Source organism: Sciurus vulgaris (assembly GCF_902686455.1).
Source record: "Sciurus vulgaris genome assembly, chromosome: 1".
NCBI classification, from domain to species: Eukaryota; Metazoa; Chordata; class Mammalia; order Rodentia; family Sciuridae; genus Sciurus; species Sciurus vulgaris.
This window is the reverse complement of record NC_136461.1, coordinates 85,627,685-85,637,905: the sequence shown is the minus strand read 5'-3', so window position 1 is coordinate 85,637,905 and position 10,221 is coordinate 85,627,685. Positions and strand designations below refer to the sequence as shown.

Below are 10,221 nucleotides of genomic sequence, written 5' to 3'. Positions count from 1 at the left end.
GAGGAGGAAAAGTTTATTTGGGGCTCACACTTTCAAAGGTCTTAGTCCATAGATAACCCACTTCATAGCTCCCAGTCCAAGAGGAGGCAGAACATCATGGCAAAAGGGTGTGGAGAAGGGAAGCAGCTCAGAACAGGACAGTCATGAAGAAGAGAGAGAGAGAGAGAGAAAGAGAGAGAGAGAGAGAGAGAGAGAGAGAGAGAGAGAGAGAGAGAGAGAGGGAGAGAGAGAGATGCTGCTGTGCTCACCAGGGATAAAATACAAATTTCAAAGGCCAGCCCAAATGACCTACCTCCTCTAGCCACACCCTACCTGCCTGGTTACCACCCAATTAATCCATTCAAGTGGATTAATGCACCAATTAGGTTAAGGTTTTCATAACCCAATCATTTCACCTCTGCACTTTCTTGCATTGTCTCACTCATGAGCTTTTGAGTATACTTCATATCTACAGCAAGGATAATGATAACTCCTTGAGAATGATCATTTTCAGTTTGCTTAAGAAACAAATGGCTATGGGATCAACTCAACTGTTGGAGAGTACTAGAGACAAGCATGGTGAGTTGTGTCAAACAGGTTGCACAAAGGGAGAGATTATGAGTGCTTTGCTATATAGCTATTTCCTCAACACCTAGAATTCTAGCTGGCACACAATAGGTGTTCAACAAATAAATGAACTTGAAGATTAGAGCAGGACTTCCTTCAGCATTGAAAATTGATCATAAGTCTAGATCTGGGACACTTGGATTCAGTCATTTATACTAAGCCTCTCCTGTCTTCACTTAGGTAAATCTCAAGTGGTTTACCTGCTTCTACACATTCACAAACTGTGACCTCCACTATACCCGTAGTCCCCAAACTTCATGGAGGGAACTTAGGGTCATATAGTCTAGCATCCACACTGAAGAAAACCATCCAACCTCCAGTCATCTACTACCATTCTCCCAGATTTTTACCAAACCTATTAAGTATGAGAATTGATTACAGCAATTATTTTAGAAAATAAGATTCTCAAGTCCTCTTTTGAAAATTCTGATTCTAATAATCTTTAACTGAAAAAACACACCTCAGGTCATTTTTATGAACAGCAAGATGCAAAATGCTTTTCTAATGTACGCATGTCCATTTTCAGACAGCTCCACTAGAAACTTCTATAAAATAATTCTCCCATAAAAAACATTGGTACAAGTGGAACACAATAGCAATCTCCATTTATTCAGTCTTTTGGCATTTATTCAATGATATTTAATTAACACCTTATGCGAAGGCCTTAAGGGACAAAAATGAAAAGAAAGACTTGTCATATAGTCTCAGTACTCTGTAGATAACATTGGAATGTAGGCTTTTGGTGGAATGAATTGCAAGCACTGAAGAATTCTGAGCATGAATGCAGTCAACTCTGATTTGAGTATTGAGAAGATCACTCTCAGAGTGATGGCAGGCATGTGGGGCAGTGACAGTGACTTATATCAGGTGACTAGTAAGAAGGCTGTTTCCATGGTCCAAGCAACAGGGACTGAAGCTATGCATCTGGAGAAAGGCAAACAGCATAGAGATGAGGATTGAACAGAATTTTTTTTTAAACCCTACCTCAATAAATGAGGACATTAGATTAAGACAATCAGATTGTAAGACATCTACAAAAAATATATAGACCACAGCCAATATAAAACATTCATAACTCATTCTCATTTACTCTTCAAAATTATTGACCAACACTTATATATAGTTTGGTGCTGGTTGGAGACACAAAGATATGCACAACAAATAAGATGCAAACCTGCTCTCAAAGGTCCATTTTTAGCAGGAGAATCAGAATTAGGCAGAGATGATTATTAAAAGATGGTATTTAAAAGGTTTATAATGTTGCAATTAACAAGTGTCATCACAGAATAAGAGTGCACTTAATGTTTTAGAGAACATTTATATAGGGATATAAGGAATAAATAATCCATTTGGAAATGGTGGTCATGTCTTTCATAATTTTCTACAAATTAGGGAATGTTTTCATACATTTCTTTACAGTCCATTCTCTTAGAAGAGGAGGGATGTTCAGGGAGATATTATCAGTCATAATGGATAGAGAGAGGCATACAAACCAACAGTAAAATTAAATCCATAAAAGGACAGGAGACTTCCCAGAATATTATTTACAAAAATCACTATGTTGTGAATCAAATGTCTCTTTAAATTGCTTTTTCATATTATGGTATCAAGTATCCCTACTTAATGAGATGACGAACAAAGAAGATTTGGGGAACATTTATCCAAAATGCCCAAACTACTTCTACTTTGATAAAACATTAGCAAGAATCTTTGAAGTGGCAAAACATTTGCAAGACATTGTTGTCAAATTTCCCTTAAAGGAACAGTGTGAATAGACGGTAAGAGAGTCTTAAATCAGATTGCCAATGCCACTTTTGCTACTGAGTTTTCACCAATATGTCCCTGATTTTGCAGTGACTTCTCCATTTTAGGATTGAAGTCTATGTTTCAAATTAAGTTTTACAAGTGTTAATCTCACATGTCTGTTGTTCTATCATTCATAATCAGAACCAATCATGCTTCCTATATAAAACGTATGTAAGGAGTTAAAGACTAACCAATCCAGCATACAAGTTAATAAAACATATTTGCCCAACAACAATCACAATGCAATCCAAACTGAAAGAGAAATAACACTCGTTTTCTGCCAAAATGGAATGGCCATTGGGTTAGACAATCTCTCAGTGATTCTATATCTTCTATCCATTCAAGATCTGACCACATTGTTTTGGTTTTGTTTCCACAACTACATCATGGTCTTTAGTATGTGTTTTGAGTATGTTTCACCTTTTTATCTAGAGAAATCTGTGGTACAAAGAAGACTTTTGATAATTGTATGAGGGATGACTGATTGCTTAAAAGAATTAATGAATTATTTTGTCTTACTATTTTGTGCTGGGCTAATTTTCCTTTATTTATATTTGCTATTCAATTTTTAGATTAGCTTAAAACATGATTTGATAGTCTTCTTTAATGTTACATCTAACAAAGTTAAAATATAGAAATAAATATTGTATTAAATATTTTAATTCTAAATAAATGAACAATACATTGATAGGTTCTTAAATTGAATTTTTAAAAGGATACTAGTTAACCTGAACACCTGCAAACTCCCTAGTATTTTTTCAAACAGGAAGAAAAATGTTGCCAATTATAAGCCTGGAAATATGTAATGAAAAAAGCCTAGAGAAAAATATGTGGCAGCAAGAAGTAAATGGATCAGTAACTGAGTCTCCAGAAACAATATAATTATCCAGGATTCCTTTTCCAGTGTTCACCCATTTGTTCAACTGTATTGTCCCTGATGTTCTCTGAAGGATAATTAGGTAAATACTTGGCATCCTCAAAATAATAATAAAAAAGAATTTTGCCTCCCAGAGAAAATAAACAAGCTAATAAGGGAAAGAATACTAAATAAAGAATAATCATACCAGATCTAAAGGGAGAATGAGCATAAAAGAAAGCAAATAATATAATTAAATAAGATGTCAGAATGTAAATGGGTAAAAAACATAATTGTACTTTAATCTATAAATAAGACCAAATGGCCCAATATGATTTGGACTATCTCCTAATAGTCTGAAAATAATGTCACATGAAATGTTGTCATTTGTGTTTGAAGACAGTGCTGTGACTTATCAGTAAAAAATCTACAAAATTGCTTTGTTTTAGGAGAAGGAAAGGGTTGGCAATAAATTTGTGCACACTCTCTCAACCGATCCTCTTGTGAGCAATAGTGTACACTGGCAAGTTGAAGTTATAGCTGCAGTCAGTCGGTGAGCCTAAAATAAAACAAAAGCAAAATCCAGTGAGTTTAAAATCAATCTGATTATAATTAGTGCATGGGGGAAACTGAATGTTCAAACCTGACATTAGCACTGAGCTTGGACTAACTGAGCTAAACTATCCCTACAGTGACAAATAATGCATCTATATTTAGTCTTATTTTTTTTTTCATTTTAAAATGAATGTTATACCTTGATGGATTTCAGAAAATGTCCCCAAATCCTGCTTAACATACTGCTTTCACCATGTGCATTATAAATAGAATATGAAACATCACTCAATAGTATAATTAAGAAAATAAAGAATGCTTGGAAAGTCTCAATGTTTATTTGTAGAAAAAGACAACTCATATAATGTTCTGAGTGGTCTGCTCACATAGGCTAGCCCTAATGGTTGACAGGTGAGTACAATATCTGCACACAATTAATAAATTATGAAGGAATCATTAAAGTTTTTGACTGAATATCTCTGGTAGAATATTGAGAAAAGTGTGCTTTGGCCAGGGCCTGAAGCTAAGCATGAAGATCAAGTATCACTGACATAGAAGCCATCTGTGTCAGGTGGTGTACCTGTTCCTCCAGTAACATACTGGACCCCATCCTATCAATAGGATTATGTGGTAATTAGTGTCTTCATTTTCTAGATAAAAACTAAATATAGGGGGAAACAGTTTTCCAGGGTCAAAAACAGCAAAAGCTTTAGAATTTGGCTATAAAGACTAAAGTTTGTCATATTTTTATTTAAAATAAAAGTAATGAAAATATAAACAATTTGGATAGAATTCATATACTTTATTATTTGTATTAATCAATAGGCACAACCCCTTGACCTGAAAACTCAGGTGGAAGAACATGGATTTGCATCTGGTCATAGTTTGTGACCAAGAATTTTATACACACAGGACATACTAATAAAAATATTCTTTTTCTTCAATTATCTTAGCTTAATCTTAACGATTTAACTAAATGGGCAGATTTCATGGGTATTTGCAGCTTTCCAATGATTCTAATTTTTTCTTTTTCTATACTGGGGATTGAATCCAGGAGTGCTTTACCATTGAGCCACATCCTCGATCCTCAGCCCTTTTATTTTCTTTTTCTTTTTCTTTTTTTATTTCAAGACAGGATCTCACTTAAATTACTTAGGGCTGGTCTCAGACTTGAGATCATCCTGCCTTAGCCTTCTGAGTACCTGGGATTACAACCCTGTGCCACCACACCTACTAGTAATATTTTAAGAGGTGGTTATAACTCATGAAGTAAACAGCTGTTAGGATAGAAATAACAGCATTTCTTTCATTCATTTATCCAAGATATTTTAAAATTCCACTCTCAATGTGGCCTCTCAAGACCACTCTAAACATAGATAGTCTGATATTCATTGGGTTAAACTATACTCCAAGACCAATCAAAGCACTCCTAATCATTTACATGCATGTATGCAAATGAATCACAGTGAAACAATAATTTCTTTTTCTTTTTTTTTTTTTTTTTTTTTTTTTGCGGTACTGGGGATCGAACTCAGGGCCTTGTGCTTTCGAGCCAAACACTCTACCAGCTGAGTTATCTCCCCAGCCCAAAACAATAATTTCAAAAGAGGACTGGAAGGTTAGCTTCAAGGTAATGGCCTCTGTCCTCACATTACTTCCTAGGAATTCAATCTTATTATTTACCATGTTGTTTTGTGATGTTCTTTTCCCCCAACCAGAGTAAGAGCTTTATAAGGACAGACACTCCACCTTGCTCTCTACAACGACCTCAATGTCTATCACAGTTGTCATTCACAGGAATAAATATTCACTTTTGGAATAAATAAAATATGGAATTACATAATGGTATCATAGGTTATAATCCTGTCTGTATCCTGGATAGATCTGGTTTCTTCCTATATACCCCTGAAGGCTTGAAAATACATCTTTAGTTCTTCTAGGCACAAATTTTATAGAAGAAAGTTATATTTAATCATGTATAGATGAAAAAGAATTATTACTCAAAAGCAACAAGCGCCACCTATAGTGCCCATGACAGAAGCTGGAAGGAGTTGATTTCCTTGAATTCTAAGCAACTGTTGCATGCGGGTCTTTAGACAATAATATAAAGCTGATAAATTTTGTATTTGAGATGACCTTTAACCTTCACTTTTTTAAAACACTTTTTTGACTTGTTGCCTCTGTTCCCAAGCGTCCAGGGGCTTCGGAATGTGCTCTGACTGTAAAAACTGATATGGGAAAAGCTTAAGCTTTGCCTCCAGATCAAGCCAGGTAACTAGTGTAGGTCTGAATTGATTTCTCTACATTTAGTCCTTTCATGTAATTTGGAATAATAGTGACTCTTCTCTGAGAGGAATTATGTAGGCCTGTATGAATGTATGCCCAATAAACTACACGCATTAAACAGATAATCAATGTTGCTTAAAAGAGCCTTAAAATTAGGAAAATTCCAAGGCTATTTTTGCCCTGAAATATCTCTGACCTAAGTAACCTTGTTCTCTCTTATCCAGACTCACACCTCTCCTTATAACCACTGGGACAGAAAACCTAATTACTACCTAAATTATTCATTTAAAGAAAAAATGTCTGATAAGCATAAAGCCACCTTAGTTTGTTTACTTTTCTAAAGAGAGAATTATGAATCCATTGATTCTGGAGGCTGGTTTGGACAAGTCTAGCCCTTCTTTCATGGAAACTGACTGCTAATCTCCAGTTTAAGAAACAAGGGCTCACAAAGGTGATATCCCAGAAAGAACAGGCAGTCTGTCTGAATTTTAAGACTCCGATACAGAAAGGATGGTGTCTTAATCTCCTTAAATTTGCTAGTCTTAAAGTCCAATTAAGAGAAGCCAAGACAAAAATAGTTTTGTATCAAATATACAGAATATTTTGAACTTAACTACTACATGACATGTTTCTGTAGTGATAGTTAAAATTATATTTATAAAAGAAGCCAAGTGTAACAATTCTAGAAAGGCATACTCTAAGAGGTAAAATTAAAATTAGGGGAAATGAGACCATTTATAATGGGCCATTATGACTGAATAACTATCATTATTGGTTCTGCTTAGTAAAACTGTCATCTAACACAAATAGATATTAAGCTAAATTACATTACATTATCATTCTATCATGCTACATAATTCAAAGCAAAGCTTTAAAAAAATAAATCCACAAGAAAACAGACCAATATATTAATCTTTTCTACCTATTTATAAATAGATTTAATTAAAGGAAAACTATGTGAAGAAAAAAACGTAAACTGCAAAATGCTGTCTTTCACCAGAGTAAATGACCAAGAGGTGATTATTTCTATATTTTTTTGAAACAGTGTAGCTTTGATTTGATAATTAATAAGGCCGGAATCAGGTTTCCTCAAACTTTTCTCCTATCATTCAGTTTTAGCTTCCTTGTTGCAAAGCTCTCCCTTCCGGCCAGGCTCCACTGATCCCTGTGCTAAGTCACCTAGAAGAAATCTTTTGTTGTCTGTCTAACTGCCACTTCTATACCTGATTGCACTTAGTATTTTTCTCAAGGGTGCTTTTCAGACTCCTAAAATCAAAAATCACTTTAGAATCAATATCATCTACTTTATGTGATTTCCATGTTTAGAAAATAGAGATGTGTAGATCTTTCCCTAGACCTATTGAATCGGAAATTATGTTGGAACCTAAAAAGCTGTGTTTTAATGTTTGTCAGAGGTGTTTTTTATATCTCTGGTTTCAAAATCACTGTACTTGAACTATTAATAGTTTGTAAAGATAATTACTAATAATAAGGTACACTTATTGCTGAGTTTAATATTTACCTGCTTTAAATTTAATTAATTATTTAAAATATTTATTGAGAATATACCATGTGCCAGACTGCTTTCTAGATAGTAGAGCTAAGAAGAAAAAAAAAAAAATTCTTTCCTTCATGCATTTTATAATCTGGTTACTGGGGTTTCTTCTCAATTATTATCTCAATATGACAGCACTATTTATTCAAAATAATATATAATTTCATGTTCCCCTTCCAAAGCACAAAGCAAAAAAAAAAAAAAAAATTTTCAATAGTCAAATAAAATATAGTCACTGAAATAAAGTAATAATAGAAAGTGTGTAAATTAGACTAGACATAGATGAAGAGAAAATGAATGAATTGGAAAGTTGAAGCATGAAAAGTGAAGCACAGAGCATGAAAGAAAGAAAAACATTAAAGGGAATTTCAAAGGCAGAGAGGAAAAAAAAATCAAGAAATTCTGACTTTTAACTAGTAAGAATTCTAGTAAGAAACAATAATGTTGAGGGAAGAGGAAATGATGGCTGAAAATTTTTCTCAACCGAAGAAAACAATGAGTCCTCATATTGAAAAAGTTAGATAAATAAAATGAAACAAATTATGCTTGGCTTTGTAGTGAAATTATGAATCATCATGGCAAAGGGAAACTTTTGGAATCAAACAGAGATTAAAGCTTATCTCTAAAGACAGGCTGATAACAAGTCTTATCATCATTAGAAAGGACCAGAGTGAAAAAATAATTTCATTGTACAAGATAAATATATCTGAGTTAAACATTTAAGAGAAAGAATGTAACAAGTTTAAAATACACAATGACACAATTCCCTACCTTTACTTGAAAGAAATCCGAAAGCACATATTTTGTTAAGAAATAAATAAATCCAGAAGGAGAACGGTGATTCAGGAAGAAATAGTGAACAAATAAATAAGTAAAATATATTGTTAAATGTAACCTGAGTTTTGGGTATAAATGACAGTTGTATTACAAACACTATTCTCTATTGTTTAAATAAAAACTATAAGATACAGATAATGCAAATTTTTCTTGAAAAGAGATTTATAAAAATGCATTTGCAACAAGCAATCTATTTTATAGTTAAAATTAATTTGGGGAGATATCAAGAGGCTCTTGAATTAACATTAAATGTGTAATCAAAGTCAGTTTATTTTCACTCTATATTATCAATTTAATAGCAACTTAAATGCTATTGATATGTAAACATATCTTATTTCCCCTAGAAGATTTCCCAGTTTTCCTTAAAAGGATTGTTTTTTTTCTTTAAGCAGGAAATTTGTCATACAGTGTTGAACATGTAAAGCATGTAATTGCTAAGTGATTAGCTCTTCACAAAGAATGAAGGTCCTTATCTTAGAAACTACTTTAGTTATTAGAAAGATTCTGGTTTTTCAAGGTATAGATATTAGCAGCCATTACAGTGGTATTGACAAAGAGAAGCAGGCATATGAGGCAGGAAAAGAGCAACCTGTTTATTATATAATTTAGCAGATTTCCTGTGGAGTTGGATTGGTGTACTGCAGATCAATAACTTTCATTTATATTGTAGCTATACTTTAAAACTTCATATGGTCTTTCAATTTTTTCACTGCTTAGTAGTATTGAGTTTTCCCTGAAGAGAAAAATAAAAACAACTTTGGAGTAACCAATGCTGCTAAAGCCAAGGAGGTAAATTTTTTTTTCTAAGAGACATTTGGACTGCTTTGCAAGAGTATTTTCAATTAAACGACAAGGAAATAATTATGAACTATCATATTTAACAAGAAATTCAGATGATGAATTCATAATAATTTCAGCTCAGTGTTAGTCTGTATATCAAAAATATCATAGCATTACTGACCTCCTTACATCATGAACATCCCTTAACAGTAATCAAGATTTGGTTGGTTCATGCAATCAGGTAAAATAGCTATTCAGGTCACTAAACAAAGCAAAACAAAAAACTCAATCAATCAAATCATTTTGGTATAGCTAAGGCTCTTTGAATCTTTACATCTGTGGAGTGTGAAAATAAACCACTTGATTGATTAAAGTTTTCTTCTTGCTAATTGTTACGGAAATACAGCTCTTGATCTTTTTTCCCTAGATTTATTTTCTTACTACATCTCCATGTAATTAAGAAAATGATCCCTAATTTTCTTCTCCACAATTCATTGGTGCATTCTTTCTTCTCTCAGACTCCTTAACCTGGTGTGCATGATAAGCAGGTATGTCAACACAATCTCCATTCCTGAGGGCAAGTTATGATTAAGAACAGGAAAATTGGAGAGTTTCTTTACCTCTCATGCCACAGTATTTGAGTATCTTTTTTCTGTACAATTAAAATTAAAAATGCACTAAATGTACCAACACAATTAAAAGAAAAAAATACTGTGGAAAACCACAAACATTAAATGTTCAGAAACAAAACAAATAACCTTCTTTACCCAAACCTGGAGGAAAAGGGCTCCTATAGACCCTGGGGTGGTAGACAGTCCTCTAGCAGTAATCCAAACATATCAAGTAGTTTATCTAAGATAATGATAAAGGAAAGAATCTGCAGGAAAGGGAGAGAGAGAGGGAGCAAAGAAGAAATAAATGACAATTGTGGGAAATTCAAATA

The 10,221-nt window shown here is 33.4% G+C and overlaps 1 long non-coding RNA gene across 6 annotated transcripts in view; it reads right to left on the bottom strand.

Annotated features, from left to right (window-relative positions):
- Positions 1–1,099: 1,099 nt before the first annotated feature.
- Positions 1,100–10,221, bottom strand: part of LOC306648072 — a 71,284-nt gene continuing 62,162 nt past the window's right edge. For 5 of the 6 annotated variants that reach the window (XR_013760274.1, XR_013760276.1, XR_013760277.1 and 2 more), the window contains one exon: positions 1,100–3,827. This is a non-coding gene — a long non-coding RNA (uncharacterized lncRNA). Of the gene's footprint in view, positions 3,828–9,459; positions 9,541–10,221 lie in introns of all 6 variants that reach the window. The other variant, XR_013760275.1, reaches the window with a different exon arrangement.